This window comes from Pseudophryne corroboree, chromosome 7 (assembly GCF_028390025.1).
Source record: "Pseudophryne corroboree isolate aPseCor3 chromosome 7, aPseCor3.hap2, whole genome shotgun sequence".
Taxonomy (NCBI): domain Eukaryota; kingdom Metazoa; phylum Chordata; class Amphibia; order Anura; family Myobatrachidae; genus Pseudophryne; species Pseudophryne corroboree.
The window spans coordinates 489,166,077-489,193,572 of record NC_086450.1 but is presented as its reverse complement, the minus strand read 5'-3'; the positions used below and the strand labels follow the sequence as shown (position 1 = coordinate 489,193,572).

Here is a 27,496-nt window from a genome sequence, read left to right as displayed (position 1 = left end):
GGCCAGGTGTTTGTGTCGGCCACTAGGGTCGCTTAGCTTACTCACACAGCTACCTCATTGCGCCTCTTTTTTTCTTTGCATCATGTGCTGTTTGGGGAGTGTTTTTTGAAGGGCCATCCTGCGTGACACTGCAGTGCCACTCCTAGATGGGCCCGGTGTTTGTGTCGGCCACTAGGGTCGCTTAGCTTACTCACACAGCTACCTCATTGTGCCTATTTTTTTCTTTGCGTCATGTGCTGTTTGGGGACTGGGGAGTAGTTTTTTGAAGGGCCAGCCTGCGTGACACTGCAGTGCCACTCCTAGATGGGCCAGGTGTTTGTGTTGGCCACTTGGGTCGCTGAGCTTAGTCATCCAGCGACCTCTGTGCAAATTTTAGGACTAAAAATAATATTGTGAGGTGTGAGGTGTTCAGAATAGACTGAAAATGAGTGTTCATTATGGTTATTGAGGTTAATAATACTATGGGATCAAAATGACCCCCAAATTCAATGTTTTAAGCTGTTTTTTAGGTTTTTTTGAAAAAAACACCCGAATCCAAAACACACCCGAATCCGACAAAACAAATTCAGTGAGGTTTTGCCAAAACGTGTTCGAACCCAAAACACGGCCGCGGAACCGAACCCAAAACCAAAACACAAAACCCGAAAAATTTCCGGCGCTCATCCCTACTTTTTATGCCCTGCCTGAAGTGGATGGCCACTGGTTGGTCTGCAAAGTGACCTTCAAGGGCCCTGCCCAGTGGGATATTATTCCTGGGCAGGGGTAGGAGGTGGGCCAGGTGTTGGTGCCTTCCTGACACTGTGGCAAAGAAGGGCAGCAATGGCCTGTAGACCTTGTCCAGCTGTGTTGGATAATTGTTGGACAAAGGAGCTGAGCTCGGATAGACCTTGCCTGATTTTGCCCATACCTTGCCGAACATAGGTGGTGATCAGTGAGCCGAAGGGACATCTCATGTACCTCCCGGGTCATAACGTCATGGAATTGGGTGATCCAATCTCCATGACTGGAGATTTCCGTAAGAATCGCAGAGAGAGAGGGTTGGTGACTGGCCTGGTGGAATATCTGGCCCCACAGTGGAGGTGTCACTACTTCTCCCCGCCTCAGCCTCCGCACGATTCCCCTCCTGTAACTCACCAAGCTGCCCTTCCTGTGCTGTGTTATGGAAAAAAACATATTTACAGTATTAATGTGATACAAAAGGGGAAAGAAAAAAACAGGAAAAAATTAGTATTAACTTCACAAATGAGACATAAAACACTTGTTTATATGTGTTAGGCAACTTACCGAGCAAGTCATGTGGGCATAACATCTCAGGCATGTCTGTGTCCATTAGGACACCCCAGCCATCTCCTCATAGTGCACACATATCAATGCTTGCTCCTCTAGATCTGTGTGCTCCACAGTGTCAGGGGCTGGTCCTCCCCCTGTTGCCTTCGAATCAGTCCACTCTGCAGACCTTTTCTGCTTCAGACGGGACTTGAAGTCGGCCCATCTACATATGTTGTTTGGTTTGGGGGCAAGGTGAAGAAAAAAAAAATCTCATTGTAACTTTTTGGCCACATTGAGGTTGCTATAGTCAACCACACATTGTTTACACACATATAACATTTGTACAAATTCTTGTGTGTCAGTATGTACTTACCGTCTTCACACTTTCTGTGGTGTACGGCCTTTTTGCCCCACTTAATTAATGCGGTCAGTGATGTCTTTCCAGGTGCGGTCTTTAGCCGCAGCACCCATGTTTTTTCTGCCATAATGTATTAGCTCTATGGCTTGTGGGACCAATATCGCCAACTCCCTCTTTGAAAATGGGGGCTGCCGCTTTCTCTTTTTGTTTTGTGTCTGTGATGTATCGGCCTGCAAATTCTCACCACCTTCCTCTTCACTTTGGCCATGGGTTTGCTGGGTTTGAGCAGTGGCGTAACTACTGCCCCCGCAGCCCTCGCGGTGGCTTGGGGGCGAGGGGCTGCGGGGGCGCCACTGATTACAGCAGACTGACATGCGGACGAACGTCCGCATGTCAGTCTGCTTTATTGGAGGGACACGGAGGGCGCAGCGTGTGCCTCTCCTGTGTCCCTCCTGAGTCCTGCATCATCTCCGGCGGCCCGCGGGTCTAATAGGGGGAAGTGCCGTCCGTGAGCCAATTAGAGCTCACGGACGGCACTTCCCCCTATCAGACCCGCGGCCGCCGGAGATGATGCAGCAGGAGGGACACAGGAGAGGCACACGCTGCGCCCTCTGTGTCCCTCCAACCAGCTGCGGCGGCGGCACTGGGGCATATCTGGCACTGGGGGGGCTGGGGAGGGGAGGGTGTCTGGCACTGGGGCATATCTGGCACTGGGGGGGGAGGGGAGGGTGTCTGGCACTGGGGCATATCTGGCACTGGGGGGGGGGGGAGGGTGTCTGGCACTGGGGCATATCTGGCACTGGGGGGGGGGAGGGGAGGGTGTCTGGCACTGGGGAATATATGGCACTGGGGGGGGGGATGTCTGGCACTGGGGGGGATATCTGGCACTGGGGCATATATGGCACGGGGGGGGGATATCTGGCACTAGGGCATATCTGGCACTGGGGGGGATGTCTGGCACTGGGGGGGATATCTGGCACTGGGGCATATATGGCACTGGGGGGGGAGGGTGTCTGGCACTGGGGAATATATGGCACTGGGGGGGGGGTGTCTGGCACTAGGGGGGATATCTGGCACTGGGGCATATATGGCACTGGGGGGGGGATATCTGGCACTAGGGCATATCTGGCACTGGGGAGGGGGATGTCTGGCACTGGGGGGGATATCTGGCACTGGGGCATATATAGCACTGGGGGAGGGGGGATATCTGGCACTAGGGCATATCTGGCACTGGGGGGGGGGGATGTCTGGCACTGGGGCATATATGGCACTGGGGGGGGGGATATCTGGCACGAGGTGGATATATGGCACTGGGGGGGGGATGTCTGGCACTGGGGGGAAATATCTGGCACTGGGGGGGGGATATCTGGCACTGGGAGGGAATATCTGGCCCTGGGGCATATATGGCACTGGGGGAGAATATCTGGCACTGGGCACTGGGGGCATATATGGCACTGGGGGGGGGGATATATGGCACTGGGGTGGAATACCTGGCACTGGGGGCATATATGGCACTGGGGGCATATATGGCACTCGGGGGGAACATATGGCACTGGCGGCATATCTGGCATTGGGGGAATATCTGGCACTGGGGGGGTATATGTGTACCTAGCACATGGGGGGGGGGGGTATATTTGGCACCGGGGGCATGTGAGTACCTGGCACCGTGGGGGAATATCTGGCACTGGGGACATATGTGGCACTGGGAGCACCGCCCTAGCAACAAGGACTACCTCCTAGCAACGAGCATGACACCCAGTGCATGAAACACCTGACAACGAGCATGACACCCAGTGCATGAAACACCTGGCAACGAGCATGACACCCAGTGCATGAAACCCCTGACAACGAGAAGGTAATTGAAAAGTAATTAGAAGCCTTACTGTAGGACTTAATGTGTAATGGGCATTACGGTGTGTGGCATAATGTATCACGGACATTGCGGTGTGTGTCATAATGTGTCACAGGCATTACGGTGTATGGTATACTATATCGCGGGCATTGTGATATGTGGTATAATGTCTCAGGGTCATTGCAGTGTGTGGCATAATGTATCACGGACATTGCGGTGTGTGTCATAATGTGTCAGGCATTACGGTGTGTGGTATACTATATCACGGGCATTGTGGTATGTGGTATAATGTCTCAGGGTCATTGCAGTGTGGCATAATACATAACGGGCATTGCTGTGTGTGGCATAGGGTATAATGGGCAGGGCATTGCGGTATGTGGTATAATGTCTCAGGGTCATTGCAGTGTGGCATAATACATAACGGGCATTGCGGTGTGTGGCATAGGGTATTAGTGTTCACTCTAGGAGTGAACTGGGGCAGGGCGCCGGAGTCAGCGGGGGCACACGTGTGCGCGCGGCGTAGCCGCGTGCGCGCCCGAAATGGGGGCGTGACCACGCAAATTAGGGGCGTGGTCACGCCTCCGTCATTTTAGGGGGCGGTGCGGCCCACAGACGCTACTATAGAGAGCGTCTGTGGCCGGCGACGTCACTGTTGGGGGCGTGCCCAGCACCTCCGTCGGTGCTGGGCTTCCCCCAGCCCTCTCCCAATGCGTAAATGGATGCCGCGCGCATGCGCACGGCATCTATACACGCCGGGAGGGCAGGGAGCGGGCGGCTGTTATAGCAGGGCGCCGCAAAAGGGCAGGGCGGGTTTTGCCTGTTAAAAAACGGGCAGGGCGCGGCGCCCTGCTAAAACAGCCTAGAGGGAACACTAGGGTATAACGGGCAGGGCATTGCGGTATGTGTCACAGGCATTACGGTGTATGGTATACTATATCACGGGCATTGTGGTATAATGTCTCAAGGTCATTGCGGTGTGTGTCATAATGTGTCACAGGCATTGTATGTGCTATAATGTATCAGGGGCATTGCAGTGTGTAGCATAATGTATAACGGGCATTGCGATTCCTGTCATAATGTGTCGGGGGCATTACGGTGTGTGGCATAATGTGTCGGGGGCATTACAGTGTGTGCATATTGTGTCATGTGCATTGTTGTGTGCGGCATAATGTCTAAGGGCCATTGCAGTATGTGGCATAATGTATACTGGGCATTACTATAAGGAGGAAAAATGACAAATAATGTAAGGGGCATGAATCAGGATTATTTTTCTTTCCTGTGGTGGCTAACGTCTGGGCGTGCAGGTTGCAAAACTGGGGTATAAGGTAGTCTTTTCCTGCAATACCACGCCCCTTTACGAGAAACCACGCCCATTCCAACAAAACCACGCCCCTTTTTTTGCAGCGCACGCCGAAGGCGCGCGCATATTTATCCCTTTCTTGCTCCCAATTATGCGGCGGGGGGGGGGGGGGGGCGGGGGGTGCCAAAAATGTTTTGGCTTGGGGGAGAAAAATTTCTAGTTACGCCACTGGGTTTGAGTATTGACCCCATAATCTCCCTCCGTTTGTGCTTCTTCTTTTCTTCCTCTTGCAGGGCACTCACACCAGCCTCTTCGGTTTGGTGAACAGTAGATGGGTGGGTTTGAGTACTAGCTCTTGCTCCTTCATCCTCTGCACTGGCAGGTGTGGGAAAGATCTGTTGCTGCTGTAGGCTCTGTCTCCTTGCTACCATCTCACTAATCTGCTTTTGCAGCTCAGCCACCTCAGCATCTATTTCAGAGATAGTAGCCATATTAGTGATGGCATGTGCGTCTGAATGTGTGTGTGGTTTTTATACCTGCGTATGTATCTTTATGCGGGAACTCGCACAGGTGATGCATACATAATCTTTGGGCGTACTTTGATGACTGACTATTTAAACGGACTCCATGAGGCCTGTGTTTGTGGGTGTATGCAGGAGTTATTGGGGTGTTGTGTCATGGTGAGAGGACAGAGGGGAGAGGACAGAGGAGAGAGGACAGAGGAGAGAAGAGAGAGGAGAGACAGCGTGAGAGGTAAGGGCTGTTTATTATAGTAATTTATGCAAACATGCTTATATGCCTTGGATGATGCGAATTATTGTATTGCGTACGCACAGCGTTTTTTATTTGATTTGTTATTGTGTACTCTTAAAAGCTGTTGTGCTAATTTATTTATAATGTAGTAAGTTAATGAATGTTAAGAAAAATAGTTGTGGTGGGGTTGTCCTTCATTCTAATTGAAATATGTTGTCCTTTATTCTAATGTGATAAACAGGTTTTTTTTTGTCTTTGCAGGTAAGAATGTTCATGTTGCTTGCTGTGTTTTGGGTGGAGGAGTGTAATTGTCCCATCGAAATTTGTTTAGGATTAGTGATGAGCGGGTTCGGTTTCCGAGAAACCGAACCCCCCCGAACTTTACCCTTTTTACACGGGTCCGAGGCAGGTTCGAACCTTCCCGCCTTGCTCGGCTAACCCGAGCGCGCCCGAACGTCATCATCCCGCTGTCAGATTCTCGCGAGATTCGGATTCTATATAAGCAGCCGCGCGTCGCCGCCATTTTCACTCGTGCATTGTAGATGATAGGGAGAGGACGTGGCTGGCGTCCTCTCCGTTTATTGTACAACACAGTTGACTTGATTAGTTGTTTTTTATTGCTTAATTGTGGGGAGGATTAGGGAGCAGCTGTTAGGAGTACAGTGCAGAGTTTTGCTGATAAGTGACCACCAGTTTTTATCCGTTCTCTGCCTGAAAAAAACGCTCCATAGTCCATACCATATCTGTGCTCAGTGTGCTGCATGATATATCTGTGCTGAGTGCTCACACTGCTTAATTGTGGGGACTGGGGAGCAGCTATAGCAGGAGTACAGTGCAGAGTTTTGCTGACAGTGACCACCAGTATACGTTGTCTGCCTGAAAAACACTCCATATCTGTGCTCACACTGCTTAATTGTGGGGACTGGGGAGCAGCTGTATTATATAGCAGGAGTACAGTGCAGAGTTTTGCTGACAGTGACCACCAGTATACGTTGTCTGCCTGAAAAACACTCCATATCTGTGCTCACAGTGTGCTGCTTTTTTGTGGGGACTGGGGACCACCAGTATAATAAATATTATATAGCAGGAGTACAGTGCAGAGTGCACTGCTGTACCGTACTACCTACCTCTGTGTCGTCACTCGTAATCCATTAAGTATACTATCCATCTACATTGTATACCTATGGTGCATTTTTTTTAGACTAGTTTAGCAGTTTGCTGACAGTGTCCACCAGTATACTATATATAGCAGTACGGTAGGCCACTGCTGTACCTACCTCTTTGTCGTCACTCGTCATCCATTAAGTATACTATCCATCCATCTACATTGTATACCTGTGGTGCATTTTTTTTAGACTAGTTTAGCAGTTTGCTGACAGTGTCCACCAGTATACTATATATAGCAGTACAGTAGGCCACTGCTGTATCTACCTCTGTGTCGTCACTCGTCATCCATTAAGTATACTATCCATCTACATTGTATACCTGTGGTGCATTTTTTTTAGACTAGTTTAGCAGTTTGCTGACAGTGTCCACCAGTATACTATATATAGCAGTACGGTAGGCCACTGCTGTACCTACCTCTGTGTCGTCACTCGTCATCCATTAAGTATACTATCCATCTACATTGTATACCTGTGGTGCATTTTAGTTGTGCGCAGTATATTATAAGGGCACGGTCGTGCCCTTATATTAAGGCTGAATCGAACAAACGGAATTCTCCCATAGGGAACTTCAGAGATGGGGGCATGGTGTTTGAGGGGCTACACCTCAAACGTGATTAGACGTACCGAGCTGAAATTTGGCATGGACGCGTAGAATCGTCACCCGGTGCTGCATGCCAAATTTCAGGGCAAAATAATAAAAACTGAGGAATTGGGAGTAACCTAAAGTTCCAACTGTCAGTTTTTTTCTGCAACTTCCTGTATGGCTAATTGACAACGTTTTCCTATAGGGTGAATGAGGAGATTTTTGGGAAGGCATAACTCAGGGTAGAGGACAAAGAAAGACTTGGGGTTTGTTTTATTAGACAGAGTATGTCCCAGTGTAGTGCCTTTTGGGGTTGTGGTTTTTGAGAAAGTTATAGTTTTTTTTAAATTAAGTAAAATATGCCCCATTTTAAAGATAGGGCTTTTCAATTTGTTGCGCCTGCGCAGTGGCCGCCAGCAGGGGGTGTACAGAGAGTAGCTTCACTTGAGTGGAGCAATATGGCTGATCACTCCTCACATAGCCAATTTATTTTGTGATTATAAAAATAATTAGATCTATATGTATTATACAAAATGATTGGGGGGTGTTTTGGGACTGAGTGGATGCTGTCTGAGTCTTTTTTTAGCTATGGTGTCGTGTCAGTAAAAATATATTACATCCGTATTGTGCTGTGAGCGTGGCCAGGCAGTTTAGATGACGTCACTTAATTTATTCATGTGTGTGCCGCAATGCCAGATGGGGCGGCAAATTCAAATGTGCTCTTCTACTCTATGTGACTGTGTACATTGCTGCCTGGCCGGCCGCCCTGTTGCTGCTGCACCTGAAGCTGCCACACAGTAGCAGCAGCACAGGACATGTGACGGGAAGACAGAGCGGGCAGCTAGTCGCCCCTGCCTGTCCCCATCACGATTGCCTCTCAGCAGTGACAACCTCGGCAGAGTGTTCCTGGGCGAGGCTCCCAGCAGCGCTGTGCACTAGTGATTCATGCGCTCGCCGGCGGGTAGCCTGATCTGTGTAACCCGCTGGATCTGCAGTGACTGGCTTCCACTACCTGCGGGGGCATGAGAATCGGAGGTTACCAGCAGCTACTGGGGATCCTCTGTGACCCTATCTCCCGCTCTATGCTCCTCCTCTACCTGACACTCATGTGCTCCAAGAGCCGGGAGGGCACCGGCCACCTGTACCGCCCCCTGCTGATGACAGTATTTTGGGTGTGGGTGGGTTACTATGGTGCGAGTGCCGGGCAGGAGGCACAGGACACATGCCCACTGTCAGCGCTCGTCATATGCTCCAGAGTCCTGGCCCTAGCTATAGGCAACTACCTAGGACATGGGGAAATCCTAGGGCCTGCAGAGCAGCACGGCATACTACTGTCAGTGTCAGCACAGCTGTGAAAGTGAAACTACAGAGGAGTCCGATCAGGGGGCGTGGCTACACGGGTCACTGCTGCCTTCCTGCAATGTGGGAAACTGAGGGGAGGAATGGCTCTGAGCTGCAATACTGGACATTGTGATATGCTGCCATGTAATTGTCATGTGTTAAGGTAAGGGAGGCACCATCTGTAAGTGAACATGTATGTATAAGTGTGTGGGTATGAGTATATATGTGTATAAGTGTGTGGCTGTGAGTATATATGTGTATAAGTGTGTGGCTGTGAGTATATATGTGTATAAGTGTGTGGCTGTGAGTATATATGTGTATAAGTGTGTGGCTGTGAGTATATATGTGTATAAGTGTGTGGCTGTGAGTATATATGTGTATAAGTGTGTGGCTGTGAGTATATATGTGTATAAGTGTGTGGCTGTGTGTATATATGTGTATAAGTGTGTGGCTGTGTGTATATATGGGTATAGGTGTGTGGCTGTGTGTATAGGTGTGTGGTTGTGTGCATATATGGGTATAAGTGTGTGGCTGTGTGTATATATGTGTATAAGTGTGTGGCTGTGTGTATATATGTGTATAAGTGTGTGGCTGTGAGTATATATGTGTATAAGTGTGTGGCTGTGAGTATATATGTGTATAAGTGTGTGGCTGTGTGTATAAGTGTGTGACTGTATATTTGTACAGCTGTGTGTGTGTGTATATATATATATATATATATGTGTGTGTGTGTATAAATGTACGGCTGTGTGCATATATGGGTATAGGTATATGCGGATGTATGATTGCGTCAGAGTACGGATGTATAAGTGCACCAGCGTGCGGACGTATGAGAGCGTCAGAGTGCGGCAGTATGAGAGCGTCAGCGTGCGGACGTATGAGAGCGTCAGCGTGCGGACGTCTGAGAGCGTCAGCGTGCGGACGTATGAGAGCGTCAGCGTGCGGACGTCTGAGAGCGTCAGCGTGCGGACGTCTGAGAGCGTCAGCGTGCGGACGTCTGAGAGCGTCAGCGTGCGGACGTCTGAGAGCGTCAGCGTGCGGACGTCTGAGAGCGTCAGCGTGCGGACATCGAGAGCGTCAGCGTGCGGACGTCTGAGAGCGTCAGCGTGCGGACGTCTGAGAGCGTCAGCGTGCGGACGTCTGAGAGCGTCAGCGTGCGGACGTCTGAGAGCGTCAGCGTGCGGACGTATGTGCGGTGAGCGGACGTATGAGAGCGTCAGTGAGCGGACGTATGGGAGCGTCAGTGTGCGGACGTATGAGAGCGTCAGTGTGCGGATGTATGAATGTAAGAGCATCAGCGTGCGGTTGTTTGAGAGCGTCAGCGTGTGGATGTATGAGAGCGTCAGCGTGTGGATGTATGAGAGCGTCAACGTACGGATGTATGAGAGCGTCAACGTACGGATGTATGAGAGCGTCAGGGTAAGGATGTATGAGAGCGTCAGGGTAAGGATGTATGAGAGCGTCAGGGTAAGGATGTATGAGAGCGTCAGGGTAAGGATGTATGAGAGCGTCAGGGTAAGGATGTATGAGAGCGTCAGGGTAAGGATGTATGAGAGCGTCAGCGTGCGGATGTATGAGAGCGTCAGCGTGCGGATGTATGAGAGCGTCAGGGTAAGGATGTATGAGAGCGTCAGGGTAAGGATGTATGAGAGCGTCGGCGTGCGGATGTATGAGAGCGTCGGCGTGCGGATGTATGAGAGCGTCGGCGTGCGGATGTATGAGAGCGTCGGCGTGCGGACGTATGAGAGCGTCGGCGTGCGGACGTATGAGAGCGTCGGCGTGCGGACGTATGAGAGCGTCGGCGTGCGGACGTATGAGAGCGTCGGCGTGCGGACGTATGAGAGCGTCGGCGTGCGGACGTATGAGAGCGTCAGCGTGCGGATGTATGAGAGCATCAGCGTGCGGATGTATGAGAGCGTCAGCTTGCGGACGTATGAATGTAAGAGCGTCAGCGTGCAGATGTATGAGAGCGTCAGCGTGCGGATGTGTGAGAGCGTCAGCGTGCGGATGTGTGAGAGCGTCAGCGTGCGGATGTGTGAGAGCGTCAGCGTGCGGATGTGTGAGAGCGTCAGCGTGCGGATGTGTGAGAGCGTCAGCGTGGGGATGTATGAGAGCGTCAGCGTGGGGATGTATGAGCGCGTCAGCGTGGGGATGTATGAGAGCGTCAGCGTGCGGATGTATGAGAGCGTCAGCGTGCGGATGTATGAGAGCGTCAGCGTGCGGATGTATGAGAGCGTCAGCGTGCGGATGTATGAGAGCGTCAGCGTGCGGATGCATGAGAGCGTCAGCGTGCGGATGCATGAGAGCGTCAGCGTGCGGATGCATGAGAGCGTCAGCGTGCGGATGCATGAGAGCGTCAGCGTGCGGATGCATGAGAGCGTCAGCGTGCGGATGCATGAGAGCGTCAGCGTGCGGATGCATGAGAGAGTCAGCGTGCGGATGTATGAGAGAGTCAGTGTGTGGATGTATGAGAACGTCAGTGTGTGGATGTATGAGAGATGCAGTGTACGGATGTATGAGAGATGCAGTGTACGGATGTATGAGAGATGCAGTGTACGGATGTATGAGAGATGCAGTGTACGGATGTATGAGAGATGCAGTGTACGGATGTATGAGAGATGCAGTGTACGGATGTATGAGAGCGGCAGTGTACGGGTGTAGGGATGTACAGCAGCGCCGTAACTACGTGTGTGCCATTGGTAGTAAGCGCCGCTGCAGCAGTCCCCTCTCCTTCAGCATTGGCTGCCCGGCGCTGCTGTGAATGCTGGGATGCGCTTCCCTCATCCCAGCATTCACAGCAGCGGCCAGCCAATACGGAAGGAGAGGGGACTGCTGCAGCGGTCTACTACCAATTACATAGCGCTGCAGCGGCTCCTGTCCCCCTCCCTCCTCCTCCTTCTTCCCAGCAGCTGCCCGGGATCTGCCACCACGAGGAGCCTGACTGCCAGCGAGGAGAGATGGTAAGTATTTATCTCTCTCTCTCTCTCTCTCTCTCTCTCTCTCTCTCTCTCTCTCTCTCTCTAATATGTCCTAGAGGATGCTGAGGACTCCAAAAGGACCATGGGGTATAGACGGGATCCGCAGGAGACATGGGCACTTTAAGACTTTAAATGGGTGTGAACTGGCTCCTCCCTCTATGCCTCAGTTAGATTCTGTGCCCAGAGAGACTGGACACACACTAGGGGAACTCTACAGAGTTTCTCTAGAAAATACTTTTGTTAGGTTTATTATTTTCAGGGAGCACTATTGGCAACAGGCTCCCTGCATCGTGGAGCCGCGCCGCTGTCCCCCTCACAGAGCCTGAAGAAAGAAGCCGGGTGAGTAACATAAGCAAAGAAGACTTCAGTGAAGGCGGCAGAAGACTTCAGATCTTCGGAGGTATCACGCAGCGGTCACGCTGCACGCCATTCCTCCCACACACAAGCGGCACTAAATGGGTGCAGGGCGCAGGGGGGGCGCCCTGGGCAGCAATTAAACCTCTTTTAAGGACAGGCACAGCAGTATACAGTGCATAGGCACTGTATACAGACCCCCGCCAGTATAAATAAAAGGGGGACACTAGCGCGCCATTTAGGGGGCGGGGCTTCGTCCTCCAGCTCTAATCAGCGCCATTTTCTCTTCACAGCAAGCTGGTCATGGCCCTTCACTTCTGTCACAAGTAACAGGGTGCAAAAACAGGGGCGGTGCACAGCAAATTTGGTGTTGTATATATTCAGGGCCGGTTCCGGGGCGGCCTCAGGGGGCGTGGCTTCGTACAGGGGGCGTGGTCATTTACGCCCCCTGCACAGACTGGAATGATGACGTCATCGCGCACCGCACATCAAAGGTCCTCTCCACGAAGGGAAACTAGACCTTCGTGGAGAGGACCTTGGCTGTGCGGTGCGCAATGACGTCATTGCGCACCGCACAGTAAAGGACCTCTCTACGAAGGGAAACTAGACGCGTACGCGTCTAGTTTCCCTTCCCGGCGGACAGCGGCAGCAGGGAGACAGCGGGGGCCGGGGGGCACACACTGCAGCAGCGGATCTTGCCCTGGTGCGGCGCCCTCCGGATGGCGCCCTGCGCCCTCCGGAAGGCGGCGCCCCGGGCAAAAGTCCTGCTTGCCCGTGGCAAGATCCGCTACTGTATATATTTATATATAAAAGTGCTGCTAGGTCTGGGACATTGTATATTCCTTCAGACCGGGTGAGGCGCTGGTCGTCAGCTGGCATACTTTCTCTCTGAAGGACCTTACTGTGGGTCTGTCCCCTATAGCCCAGTGTGTTAGTGGGTGTCGGTACGTGTGTGTCGACATGTCTGAGGCTGAATGCTCTTCCCAGGAGGAAGCTGGTGTGGGGGCGGAACAGAATGTGGGAGTAAATCTGTCCGCACCGCCGACTGCTGATTGGGTAGATATCTGGAGTGTCTTAAATGCATGTGTGGCTTTGTTGCATAAAAGATTAGACAAATCTGAGTCTCAGAACCAAGCATGGAGACAATCAATGGGAGATGTTTTGTCACAAACTCAGACCCCCTCGGGGTCACAGAAATGTTCGTTTACCCAGATAGCAGACACAGATACAGCCACGGATTCGGACTCCAGTGTCGACTATAGTGATGTCAAATTGAATCCTAAACTGGCTAAGAGCATTCAGTACATGATTATGGCAATAAGGGACGTATTACATATCCCTGAGACAAGGGTCTGTATGTATAAGGGAAAGAAACCTGAGGTAACATTTCCTCCCTCTCATGAACTGAATACTCTTTTTGAAAGGGCTTGGGAAACTCCTGATAAAAAGTTACTGATTCCCAAGAGAATTTCTATGGCATATACTTTTCCCTCTGAGGATAGGGTAAGGTGGGAGTCAACACCCACAGTAGACAAAGCTCTAGCACGGTTGTCCAAGAAGGTGGTGCTACCGTCCCCTGACACTGCAGTCCTAAAGGATCCTGCGGATCGTAAGCAGGAAACTACCTTGAAATCTATTTATGTCACTATGGGTATGCTGCTCAGGCCGGCCGTGGCATCGGCATGGGTGAGTAGCGCTATTGAAAAGTGGGCAGATACCTTGTCATCTGAAATAGACACCATGGATAGGGATAGCGTGCATTTGAAGCTGGGTCATATTAGGGACGCAGCGGTCTATTTAAAGGAGGCTGCGAGAGATATTGGCCTCTTGGGATCAAGGGCCAATGCCATGGCAATCTCAGCTAGGAGAGCGTTGTGGACTCATCAATGGAATGGTGATGCTGACTCTAAAAAGGCTATGTAGGCTCTGCCCTATAAAGGTGGCGTTTTGTTTGGTGAAGGCCTCGCGGACCTGGTATCTACAGCTACTGCGGGTAAGTCATCTTTTCTACCTTTTGTCCCTCCACAGCAAAAGAAAACGCCTCGGTATCAGATGCAGTCCTTTCGGTCTAATAAATTCAAAAAAGGACGAGGGTCCTCCTTCCTTGCCGCTAGAGGTAAGGGAAGGGGAAAAAGATCGCCGGCTGTGGCAAGCCCCCAGGAGAAGAAGTCCTCCCTGGCTTCTACCAAGTCCACCGCATGACGCTGGGGATTCGCTGCGGGAGTCCGCACCAGTGGGGGCACGTCTTCAGCTCTTCAGTCGGATCTGGGCTCACTCAGGCATGGATCCTTGGGTGCTGGAAATTGTGACCCAAGGGTACAAACTGGAGTTTCAAGACGGGCCCCCTCACCGATTTTTCAAATCGGTCTTGCCAGCTTCTCTTCTGGAAAGGGAAGTAGTGTGCGCTGCAATACAAAAGCTATGTCAACAACAAGTCATTGTCGCGGTACCCCCGTCACAACGGGGAGAAGGGTTTTATTCACGCCTGTTCGTGGTCCCAAAGCCGGATGGCTCGGTCAGACCGATTCTGAACTTAAAATCCCTCAATCTGTATTTGAAAGATTCAAATTCAAAATGGAATCTCTCCGAGCAGTGATATCCAGTCTGGAAGGGGGAATTTTATGGTGTCAGCCGATGTTTACCTACATGTCCACATATATACTCCACATCAATCTTACCTGAGGTTTGCTGTTCAGGATTGTCATTACCAATTTCAGACGTTGCCGTTTGGGCTTTCCATGGCTCCGAGGATTTTCACTAAAGTAATGGCGGAAATGATGGTGCTCCTGCGAAAGCACGGTGTCACAATTATCCCGTACTTGGACGATCTCCTGATAAAGGCGAGATCAAAGGAGCAGTTACTAAGAAACGTTGCGCTCTCCCTGACAGTGCTGCAACAACATGGTTGGCTCCTGAATTTGCCAAAGTCACAGTTGGTTCCGACAACACGGCTGTCATTCTTGGGCATGATTCTGGACACGGACCTGCAGAGAGTTTTTCTCCCGGTGGAAAAAGCTCTGGAAATCCAGAACATGGTCAAAGGGATTCTGAAACCGGCAAGAGTGTCGATTCATCAATGTACTCAGGTGCTGGGGAAGATGGTGGCGGCCTACGAGGCCATTCCGTTTGGCAGGTTCCATGCCAGGGTGTTTCAGTGGAACCTGTTGGACCTGTTGGACAAGTGGTCCGGGTCTCACCTGCACATGCACTGGAAAACAAGCCTATCTTCCAGGAACAGAGTTTCTCTCCTGTGGTGGCTCCAAAGTTCTCACCTCCTAGGGGGACGCAGGTTCGGGATCCAGGATTGGATCCTGGTGACCACGGATGCAAGTCTCCGAGGCTGGGGAGCGGTCACACAGAGGGAAATTTTCCATGGAAAATGGTCAAGCCAGGAAGCTTGTCTGCACATAAACATTCTGGAATTAAGAGCCATCTACAACGGCCTTCTACAAGCGGAACATCTCCTGTTGGACAACATAACAGCAGTGGCGTACATAAACCACCAAGGCGGAACAAGAAGCAGAGCAGCGATGGCGGAGGCCACAAGAGTTCTCCGCTGGGCGGAAAAACATACAGGCGCTCTCTCGGCGGTCTTCATTCGAGGCGTGGACAACTGGAAAGCAGATTTCCTCAGCAGACACGATCTCCATCTGGAGAGTGGGGTCTTCATCAAGAGGTCTTTGCAGAAGTGACAAGTCATTGGGGAATTCCTCAAATAGACATGATGGCGTCTCGCCTCAACAAGAAACTTCAGAGATATTGTTCCAGGTTGAGGGACCCTTAAGCCAGTGCGGTGGACGCCCTGGTGACGCCCTGGGTGTTTCAGTCGGTCTATGTGTTTCCTCCACTACCACTCATTCCAAAGGTGATAAGCCTCATAAGAAGAACAGGGGTTCAGGCGATACTCTTTGTTCCAGATTGGCCACGGAGGGCCTGGTATCCGGATCTTCAGGAACTGCTCATAGCAGATCCCTGGCCTCTTCCTCTAAGAGAGGATCTGTTACAGCAAGGGCCGGTTGCGTTTGACGGCATGGCGGTTGAACGCCAGATCTTAGCCCGGAAGGGTATTCCCGGTGAAGTCATCCCTACACTGCTTAAATCAAGAAAGGAGGTAACGACGAAGCATTATCACTGTATTTGGAGAAAATACGTGTCTTGGTGTGAAGCCAAGAAGGCTCTTACGGAAGAATTTTAGCTGGGTCGTTTTCTACATTTTTTGCAGGCCAGTGTGGATGCGGGCCTAAAGTTGGGCTCCATTAAAGTCCATATTTCGGCCTTATCGATTTCCTTTCAAAAAGAATTGGCCTCCCTTCCGGAAGTTCAGACTTTCGTGAAGGGTGTGCTGCACATCCAACCTCCATTTGTGCCCCCGGTGGCACCATGGGACCTTAACGTGGTGTTGCAGTTCCTTATGTCACATTGGTTTGAACCTTTACAGAAGGTTGAGTTAAAATTCCTCACTTGGAAAGTGGTCATGCTATTGGCCTTGGCATCCGCAAGAATTAGTGGCCTTGTCTCACAAGAGTCCCTATTTGATCTGCCATGTGGATAGAGCGGAATTACGAACTCGTCAACAATTTCTACCAAAGGTGGTTTCTTCATTTCACATGTACCAACCTATTGTGGTGCTTGTGGCTACTGAAGCTTTGGCTGATTCAAATTCTCTCGATGTAGTCAGAGCTTTGAAGATTTATGTCGCCAGAATAGCTCGTATTTGGAAAACAGAGGCACTGTTTGTCCTGTATGCTCCCAACAAGATTGGGGCTCCAGCTTCTAAACAGACTATTGCACGTTGGATATGTAATACGATTCAGCATGCGCATTCTATGGCTGGATTGCCGTTACCGAAATCGGTGAAGGGCCATCGGTGAAGTGACAGAGCGGGACCCGGGAACGGAGGAGACCGGCTGCTGCAGGAGAAGCGTGCGGACTGAAGGAGAAGGAAGACGCGGCGGACTGAAGGAGACGGAGGACGCGGACACAGAGGACCAGGCCTGAGGTTGTGGAAGGAAGAGACGCGGTCACCGGCGGCAGGTAGTTACCTGCCCCCGGCGGTAAGTGTAAAACACACAGCCTATGACCACACAACCCAGAGCCGCACATAAGAGGGGACTGACAGGCGGGACGCCGCACTAGTCATACCCCAAACATTCAAATAGGACGCAGTTCAGAGGGCACATAGGCATCCACCACACCTATGGTTAAGGTGACCCACAGGGTACACCTGACATTTACCTGAGCTGGGGTCCAATCGGTATACCAATAGGAAGGTATACCTTGCAAAGGGTAGTCTGCAGGACACACCTGACAGTGGTGAAGGAACTGTGGGACAAGGACCAAACACAATATTGAAATTAGGATGCTGACCTAATCATATCTAATTTACAAATAAAGAGTTCAGATAGAAACCATATCAGATTGATCATTGGTGCAAAACCTACAATCAGGCGCAAACAGTCAACACAATCACTTATCCAAGTACCACTCCCATCCCGCAATACCCTATATTCCCATTTTTCCCTTATATCCCCCCCAGAGCGCGCTGACCATGCCAAATCATACCAGAAAGGTGGGCTCATCTTGGGCGGCTGCCCGAGGGGTCTCGGCGTTATAGCTTTGCCGAGTAGCTACTTGGTCGGGTTCAAACACTTTTGCAAAATTCTACATGTTTGATACCCTGGCTGATGAGGACCTCATGTTTGCTCAATCGGTGCTGCAGAGTCATCCGCACTCTCCCGCCCGTTCTGGAGCTTTGGTATAATCCCCATGGTCCTTTTGGAGTCCCCAACATCCTCTAGGACATAGGAGAAAATAGGATTTTAATACCTACCGGTAAATCCTTTTCTCTTAGTCCATAGAGCATGCTGGGCGCCCGTCCCAGTGCGGACTTTGGGGGTCATTCCGAGTTGATCGCTCGTTGTTTTTTTCCGCAACGGAGCGATCAGTCGCTAACGCGCATGCACAATGTCCGCAGTGCGACTGCGCCAAGTAATTTTGCTATGCAGTTAGGTATTTTACTCACGGCATTACAATGATTTTTCTTCGTTCTGATGATCGGAGTGTGATTGACAGGAAGTGGGTGTTACTGGGCGGAAACTGAGCGTTTTATGGGTGTGTGTGAAAAAACGCTGACGTATTTTTTAAAAACGCGGGAGTGGCTGGAGAAACGGGGGGAGTGCATGGGCGAACGCTGGGCGTATTTGTGACGTCAAACAGGTACGATACTGACTGAACTGATCGCAATGGCAGAGTAAGTCTCGAGCTACTCAGAAACTGCTAAGAAGTGTGCTAATCGCAATATTGCGAATCCGTCGTTCGCAATTCTAAGAAGCTAAGATTCACTCCCAGTAGGCGGCGGCTTAGCGTGTGTAATGCTGCTAAAAGCAGCTTGCGAGCGTACAACTCGGAATGACCTCCACTATCTGCAGTTCTTGCTATAGTTATTGCTTATGTTACACAAAAGTTCTGTTTCAGTTGTGATCAGCCTGTTGCTGATTTTGGTTCATTCCGTTAACTGGTATTTGGTTAAAAGCCATGTTGTACGGTGTGTTGTGGTGTGAGCTGGTATGTATCTCACCCTTAGTTAACAAAAATCCGTTTCCTCAAAATGTCCGTCTCCCTGGGCACAGTTCCTATAACTGAGGTCTGGAGGAGGAGCATAGAGGGAGGAGCCAGTTCACACCCATTTGAAGTCTTAAAGTGCCCATGTCTCCTGCGGATCCCGTCTATACCCCATGGTCCTTTTGGAGTTCCCAGCATCCTCTACGGACTAAGAGAAAAGGATTTACCGGTAGGTATTAAAATCCATTTCTCTAACGTCCTAAGTGGATCTGGGGACTTCGTAAGGACAATGGGGAATAGACGGGCTCCGCAGGAGATAGGGCACTCTAGAAAAGAATTAGGTCTACTGGTGTGCACTGGCTCCTCCCTCTATGTCCCTCCTCCAGACCTCAGTTAGAATCTGTGCCCGAACGAGAAGGGTGCACCTTAGTGAGCTCTCCAGAGCTTGCTGAGAAAGAAAAGTATTTTGTTAGGTTTTTTATTTTCAGAGAGCTTCTGCTGGCAACAGACTTTCTGCTACGTGGGAATGAGGGGAGAGAAGCAAACCTTACCAACTGCGGGATATGTTGCGCTTCTTAGGCTACTGGACACCATTAGCTCCAGAGGGATCGAACACAAGTACTAACCATTGGCGGTCCGATCCCAGAGCCACGCCGCCGTCCCCGTCGCAGAGCCAGAAGCAAGAAGCACGGCGTAGATGAAGAAATCGGCGGCAGAAGACTTCAGTCTTCAAACAAGGTAGCGCACAGCACTGCAGCTGTGCGCCATTGCTCCCACAGCACACCACACACTCCGGTCACTGTAGGGTGCAGGGCGCAGGGGGTGGCGCCCTGGGCAGCAATAAGGTACCTTTGGCAAAAGTAAGCAGACATACAGGTAGGCACTGTATGTCAGCATGAGCCCCCGCCATTTTTTTCACACAAAATCGCGGGACAGAAAGCCACCAAGAAGGGGGCGGGGCTTCTTCCTCAGCACTCACCAGCGTAATTTTCTCTTCACAGCTCCGCTGGAAGAAAGCTCCCCAGACTCTCCCCTGCAGAATCACGGTTGAGGGGTGAAAAAAGAGGGGGGGGCACATAAATTTAGGCGCAAAACAGATAATACAGCAGCTACTGGGTAAACACTGAGTTACTGTGTTTTTTCCTGGGTCATATAGCGCTGGGGTGTGTGCTGGCAAACTCTCTCTCTGTCTCTCCGAGGGGCCTGGTGGGGGAATTGTCTTCAAAAGAGCTTCCTCTGTGTGTATGGTGTGTCGGTACGCGTGTGTCGACATGTTTGACGAGGAAGGCTATGTGGAGGCGGAGCGGGAGGAAATGAGTGTGGTGTCGCCGCAGCCGGTGCCGACACCGGATTCGATGGATATGTGGAAGGTTTTAAATGAGAATGTTAATTCCTTACATAAAAGGCTAGATAAAGCAGAAGCCTTGGGACAGTCTGATCTTGCTACGCAGGGGCCGTCAGGGTCTCAAAAGCGTCCACTATCCCAGGTTGTTGACACAGATATCGACACGGAGTCTGACTCTAGCGTCGATGATGAGGAGGCCAGATTACAACCTAAAATGGCCAAAGCTATAAGATATATGATTATAGCTATGAAGGAGGTGTTACACATCTCTGAGGAAAGCCTTGTCCCTGAGAAGAGAGATAATATGTTTGGGGAAAAGAGACAAGTGGTGACCTTTCCCCCGTCTCATGAATTAAATGAGTTATGTGAGAAATCGTGGGAATCACCAGATAAGAAACTGCTGATCCCCAAAAGGATGCTAATGGCGTACCCCTTCCCGCCATCGGACAGGTTACGCTGGGAATCCGCCCCGAGGGTAGACAAAGCGTTGACACGCTTGTCTAAACAGGTGGCGCTACCGTGTCAGGATACGGCAGCCTTAAAAGATCCTGCAGATAGAAAGCAGGAAGCTATCCTAAGGTCCATATACACACATTCGGGTACCGTGCTTAGACCGGCCATTGCGTCGGCATGGATGTGTAGTGCTGTAGCAGCATGGGCAGATATGTTATCTGAAGAGATGGAAACCCTGGACAAGGATACTATATTACTGACACTGGGGCATATAAAAGACACTGTCCTGTATATGAGGGATGCTCAGAGGGACATTGCCATGCTGAGCTCTAGGATAAATGCTATGTCGATTTCAGCCAGAAGGGGCCTGTGGACTCGACAATGGACAGGTGATGCCGACTCTAAGCGGCACATGGAGGTTTTGCCTTACAAGGGTGTGGAATTATTTGGGGAAGGTCTGTCGGACTTAGTGGCCACAGCTACGGCTGGAAAGTCAAATTTTCTACCATTTATTCCATCACAACCTAAGAAAGCATCGTATTATCAAATGCAGTCCTTTCGTTCACAGAAGGGTAAGTAAGTCCGAGGTGCGTCCTTTCTTGCCAGAGGCAAGGGTAGAGGAAGGAAGCTGCATAACACAGCTAGTTCCCAGGAACAGAAGTCCTCCCCGGCTTCAACTAAGTACACCGCATGACGCTGGGGCTCCACAGGTGGAGCCAGGGTCGGTGGGGGCGCGTCTCCGAAATTTCAGCCACCAGTGGGTTCGCTCACAGGCGGATCCCTGGGTTATACAGATAGTATCCTAGGGGTACAGGCTGGAATTTGAAGAGATACCCCTCGCCGCTTCCTCAAATCGGCTCTGCCAACGTCCCCCATAGAAAGGGAGTTGGTGGTAACTGCGATTCACAAATTGTATCTCCAGCAGGTGGTGGTGGAGGTCCCCCCCCGCCCTTCAACGGGGGAGAGGGTATTATTCCACAATGTTTGTGGTACCGAAACGGGACGGTTTGGTCAGGCCCATTTTGAACTTAAAATCCCTGAACGTTTACCTGAAAAGGTTCAAGTTCAAGATGGAATCGCTGAGAGCAGTCATTGCGAGCCTGGAAGAAGGGGATTTTATGGTGTCGCTGGACATAAAGGATGCTTACCTGCATGTCCCGATTTATCCACCTCATCAGGAATACCTCAGGTTGGTGGTACAGGATTGTCACTACCAATTCCAGACGTTGTCGTTTGGTCTCTCCATGGCACCGAGAATATTTACCACGGTAATGGCAGAAATGATGGTGATCCTGCGAAAGCAAGGAATCACAATTATCCCGTACTTGGACGATCTCCTTATAAAGGCGAGGTCCAGCGAACAGTTGCTGATCAGTGTAGCACGCTCTCAGGAGGTGTTACAGCAACACGGCTGGGTTCTGAATATCCCAAAGTCGCAGTTGATCCCTACGACTCGTCTGCCCTTCCTGGGCATGATTCTGGACACAGACCAGAAGAGGGTTTATCTCCCGACTGAGAAGGCTCAGGAGCTCATGACCTTAGTCAGAGACTTATTAAAACAAAGACAGGTGTCAGTGCATCAATGCACGCGAGTCCTGGGAAAGATGGTGGCATCATACGAGGCCATTCCCTTCGGCAGGTTCCATGCGAGGACCTTTCAATGGGATCTGTTGAACAAGTGGTCCGGATCACATCTACAGATGCAGCGGCTGATCACCCTATCCCCCAGGGCAAGGGTGTCTCTGCTGTGGTGGCTGCAGAGTGCTCACCTTCTCGAGGGCCGAAGATTCGGCATTCAGGACTGGGTCCTTATGTCCACGGATGCGAGCCTCCGAGGGTGGGGAGCAGTCACGCAGGGAAGAAATTTCCAAGGCCTGTGGTCAAGTCAGTAGACTTGTCTGCCCATAAACATCCTGGAAATAAGGGCCATATACAACGCCCTAAGTCAGGCAGTAAACCTGCTTCGAGACAAATCGGTGCTGATTCAATCAGACATCACCGCAGTGGCTCATGTAAACCGTCAAGGCGGCACAAGGAGCAGGGTGGCGATGACAGAAGCCACCAGGATTCTTCGTTGGGAGGAGAATCATGTAAGAGCACTGTCAGCAGTGTTTATCCCGGGAGTGGACAACTGGGAAGCAGACTTCCTCAGCAGGCACGACCTCCACCCCGGAGAATGGGTACTTCATCCAGAAGTCTTCACACAGGTGTCAGACCGGTGGGAACTGCCACAAGTGGACATGATGGCGTCCCGTCTAAACAAAAAGTTACAGCGGTATTGCGCCAGGTCAAGGGACCCTCAGGCGATAGCTGTGGACGCACTAGTGACACCGTTTGTGTTCCAGTCGGTTTATGTGTTTCCCCCTCTTCCTCTCATACCCAAGGTACAGAGAATCATAAGAAGAAGAGGAGTGAGAACAATTCTCATTGTTCCGGATTGGCCAAGAAGAGTTTGGTATCCGGATCTGCAAGAAATGCTCACAGAGGACCCATGTTCTCTGCCCTTAAGACAGGGGCCCTGTCTGTTCCAAGACTTACCGTGGCTGCGTTTGACGGCATGGCGGTTGAACGCCGGATCCTAGCAGAAAAGGGGATTCCGGATGAGGTTATTCCTACGCTTATAAAGGCTCGGAAGGTTGTAACGTCTAAGCATTATCACCGTATATGGCGAAAATATGTTGCTTGGTGTGAAGCCCGGAGGGCTCCTACAGAGGAATTCCAGCTGGGCCGGTTCCTTCATTTCCTACAATCCGGAGTGTCTTTGGGCCTAAAATTGGGATCCATTAAGGTCCAGATTTCGGCCCTATCCATTTTCTTTCAAAAAGAACTGGCAGCTCTTCCTGAAGTTCAGACCTTTGTGAAGGGAGTGCTGCATATACAGCCCCCGTTTGTGCCTCCAGTGGCACCTTGGGATCTTAACGTGGTGTTGGGTTTCCTAAAATCACACTGGTTTGAACCACTAAAAACTGTAGAGTTAAAATATCTCACGTGGAAGGTGGTTATGCTGCTGGCTCTGGCCTCAGCCAGGCATGTGTCGGAATTGGCGGCTTTGTCACATAAAAGCCCCTATCTGGTTTTTCATATGGACAGGGCAGAATTGCGGACCCGTCCACAATTTCTGCCCAAGGTGGTGTCATCATTTCATATGAACCAACCTATTGTGGTGCCTGTGGCTACAGGGGACTTGGAGGATTCCGAGTTACTAGATGTAGTGCGGGCTTTGAAGATTTATGTGACCAGAACGGCCAAGGTCAGGAAAATGGAGTCGCTGTTTATCCTGTATGCATCCAATAAGTTGGGTGCTCCTGCTTCAAAGCAGACTATTGCTCGCTGGATCTGTAACACGATTCAGCAGGCTCATTCTGCGGCTGGATTGCCGCCTCCGAAATCAGTAAAGGCCCATTCCACAAGTAAGGTGGGCTTCTTCTTGGGCGGCTGCCCGAGGGGTCTTGGCATTACAACTTTACCGAGCAGCTACTTGGTCGGGATCAAACACATTTGCAAAGTTCTACAGGTTTGATACCCTAGCTGAGGAGGACCTTGAGTTTGCTCATTCGGTGCTGCAGAGTCATCCGCACTCTCCCGCCCGTTTGGGTGCTTTGGTATAATCCACATGGTCCTTACGGAGTCCCCAGCATCCACTTAGAACATTAGAGAAAATAAGAATCTATTTCTCGTAGTCCGTAGTGGATGCTGGGCGCCCGTCCCAAGTGCGGACTTCTTCTGCAATACTGTATATAGTTATTGCTTAACAAAGGGTTATGTTATGTTACATCAGGTTATCTGATGTTTTGTATTGTTCATACTGTTAACTGGGTTTGGTTATCACAAGTTATACGGTGTGATTGGTGTGGCTGGTATGAGTCTTACCCTGGATTCCAAAATCCTTTCCTTGTAATGTTAGCTTGTCCGGGCACAGTTTCCTTAACTGAGGTCTGGAGGATGGACATAGAGGGAGGAGCCAGTGAACACCAGTAGACCTAATTCTTTTCTAGAGTGCCCTATCTCCTGCGGAGCCAGTCTATTCCCTATGGTCCTTACGGAGTCCCCAGCATCCACTACGGACTACGAGAAATAGATTTACCGGTGAGTAAAATCTCCTTTTTTGCTATGTGTGTTTAGCTGTTTGTGTGTTTTGTCATATGTGTGTATGTATGTTTTGCTATATGTTTGTCTTTTACTATGTGAATGTATATACAGGGCCGGCCTGACCATTACATCGCGGAGAGTACCATATGTGGAGGGTGCTGCTGCTGCCTTCTCATGTCCTCCCGAGGTGTGCTCGCACACCTGCTGCACTGCTTAAAGAGAGAGCCTGGATCACAGTGTGAGGTGAGTGGGGACCCAGGGAGGGAAACCACTGGGACAGGGTCGCACACTGCGGCCGCCATCTTTCTGCACCTCTGCCTTAGTCACTCTATACCTGTCACCCACTATCTCCCTGTCAGCCCTGTCTCAGTCAAAGTATAGATAGCGTGGCGAGCCACCGTGCCCGCAGCATGGCGAGCCCGCAAGGGGCTCATTTGCGCTTGCCCAGCTGTCGGTATGCCGGCGGTCGGGATTCCGGCACCAGTATGCTGGTCGACGGGAGCCCGGCCGCCAGCATACCCTGCTACACCCGGGCAAGCGCAAATGAGCACGGTGGCTCGCCATGCTATCTATACTTTCTCCAGGGCGCTCATGGACCCCCAAGAGGGAGAAAAGATGTCGGTATGCCGGCGGTCGGGATTCCGGCGCCAGTATGTTGATCGTTAGGAGTCCGGCCACCGGCAAACAGAAGACCACCCCAGTCACCCACTGTCTCCCTGTCACCCCTGCCTCAGTCACCCACTATCTCCTTGTCTCTCCTGCCTCAGTCACCCACTATTTCCCTGTCATCCCTGCCTCAGTCACCCACTATTTCCCTGTCGCCCCTGCCTCAGTCACCAACTCTACCTGTCACCCCTGTCTCAGTCACCCACTATCTCTCTGTCATACCGGCCTCAGTCATCTACTCTTTACTTGTCACCCCTGCCTCAGTCACCCACTATGTCCATGTCACCCCTGCCTCAGTCACCCACTATGTCCATGTCACCCCTGCCTCAGTCACCCACTATGTCCATGTCACTCCTGCCTCAGTCACCCACTATCTCCCTGTCACCCCTGCCTCAGTCACCCACTCTCACCCTGCCTCAGTCACCAACTCTACCTGTCACCCCTGTTCAGTCACCAACTCTACCTGTCACCCCTGCCTCAGTCACCCACTATCTCCCTGTCACCCCTGCCTCAGTCATATACTCTCTACTTGTCACCCCTGCCTCAGTCACCCACTATCTCCCTGTCACCCCTGCCTCAGTCACCCACTCTCACCCTGCCTCAGTCACCAACTCTACCTGTCACCCCTGTTCAGTCACCAACTCTACCTGTCACCCCTGCCTCAGTCACCCACTATCTCCCTGTCCCCCTGGCCTCAGTCACCCACTATCTCCCTGTCACCCCTGCCTCAGTCATCTACTCTCTACTTGTCACCCCTGCCTCAGTCACCCACTATGTCCATGTCACCCCTGCCTCAGTCACCCACTATGTCCATGTCACCCCTGCCTCAGTCACCCACTATCTCCCTGTCAGCTCTGCCTCAGTCATCCACTATCTCCCTGTCACCCCTGCCTCAGTCATCTACTCTCTACTTGTCATCCCGGCCTCAGTCACCCACTATCTCCCTGTCACCCCTGCTTCAGTCACCCACTATCTCCCTGTCACCCCTGCCTCACCAGTCACCCACTATCTCCCTGTCACCCCTGCCTCAGTCACCCACTATCTACCAGTCACTCCTACCTTACTCGCACACTATCTCCCTGTCACCCCTGCTTCAGTCACCCACTATCTCCCTGTCAACCCTGCCTCAGTCACCAACTCTACCTGTCACTCCTGCCTCAGTCATCTACTCTCTACTTGTCACCCCTGCCTCAGTCACCCACTATGTTCATGTCACCCCTGCCTCAGTCACCCACTATCTACCTGTCACTCTTGCCTTACTTGCATACTATCTCCCTGTCTCCCCTACTTCAGTCACCCACTTACAGTTTTTTTTGTGGTTCATGCGATCCCTAATTTTAGTAAGGGAGAGGGGCCCAATGCATATTGTTGCACCTGGGCCCACTATTCTCTAATTCCGCCACTTCCTTTGTCTGTCTCTGTCTCTCTCGTTGGCCCTGGTATCTCTGTCTCTCTCGCTGCCCCTGGTCTGTCTGTCTCTCTCTTGCTGCCCCTGGTCTTTCTCTCTCTCTCATGCTGCCCGTGGTCTGTGTCTCTTTCGCTGTTCCGCCATTGTGGAAATGTAAAAGCTGCATAATGCTGTGCTCCAGGCAAGGGGCGTGTGCTCATTAAAATGGGCATGACCTCACCAGAAAAGACTACCTTACACCCCAGTTTTTGGCCCTGCACCAACAGACCTTGGCCACCACAGGGAAAAAAAAAATTTCACCATATTAAGCCCCACACTGCACCATATGCCCCACACTTTAATGCTCGTGATACATTATGCCCTACAGTAAAGCTTCTACACGCTGGGTGTCATGCTTGTTCCCTGGGGTTTCTTAGGCTTGCTGTCTTGCTCATTGCCAGGGATTTCATGCTCTGGGACAGGTGTCATACTCATTTCAGGGGTTTGTAATGCTTGTGGCCAGGGGAAATGCTTGTTGCCAGGGGTGTGTTATTGTTAAACATTTAAAAAAAATCAAATGTTTATTCTTACAGTGAAATTTTACATTTCTGAATTACAAAAAATAAATTGAAAAAAAGCTATGAAATTCCATAGACAAAAAACCTTACGGTTTCACAGGTCCCATTAAGGCTTCTTACACATGATCTGGCATTTCAGAAACCTGTTGTGACTCTTCCACTCAAACTCCAAAAAGCAATGAAATTCCGATTATTAAGGCTGACGCCTTAATGGACGTGTTCCTTGCGCAATACAGATATGGTATGCCATCACAGCCTGTGGGTAAGTTTAGATTCAGCACTCTCACAGAGTGAGATTGCTGTCACTCACACAATGGTGGAGCTGCTAATTCACAGATTTGTGTGCTCATTGGAATACACACATGCAGTCTATGCAACTGAAGGTCTGAGCAGTGTTGTGGAGCTCCCATCCCACACAGTGCCCACAACCATCCCATTCGGTCACCACAACAATCCCACCATT

The 27,496-nt window shown here is 51.0% G+C and overlaps 1 protein-coding gene and 1 long non-coding RNA gene across 2 annotated transcripts in view; one reads left to right on the top strand and one right to left on the bottom strand.

Moving 5' to 3' along the window:
* LOC134945693 (guanylate-binding protein 1-like) overlaps positions 1-27,496 on the bottom strand; it is a 328,447-nt gene that overhangs the window by 152,446 nt on the left and 148,505 nt on the right. The gene's annotated exons all lie outside the window — the stretch shown is intronic.
* On the top strand, positions 7,717-24,803 carry LOC134943906 (uncharacterized). The gene is made up of 3 exons (XR_010181822.1): positions 7,717-8,785; positions 11,529-11,582; positions 24,514-24,803. It is a non-coding gene; the product is annotated as an uncharacterized LOC134943906 (long non-coding RNA).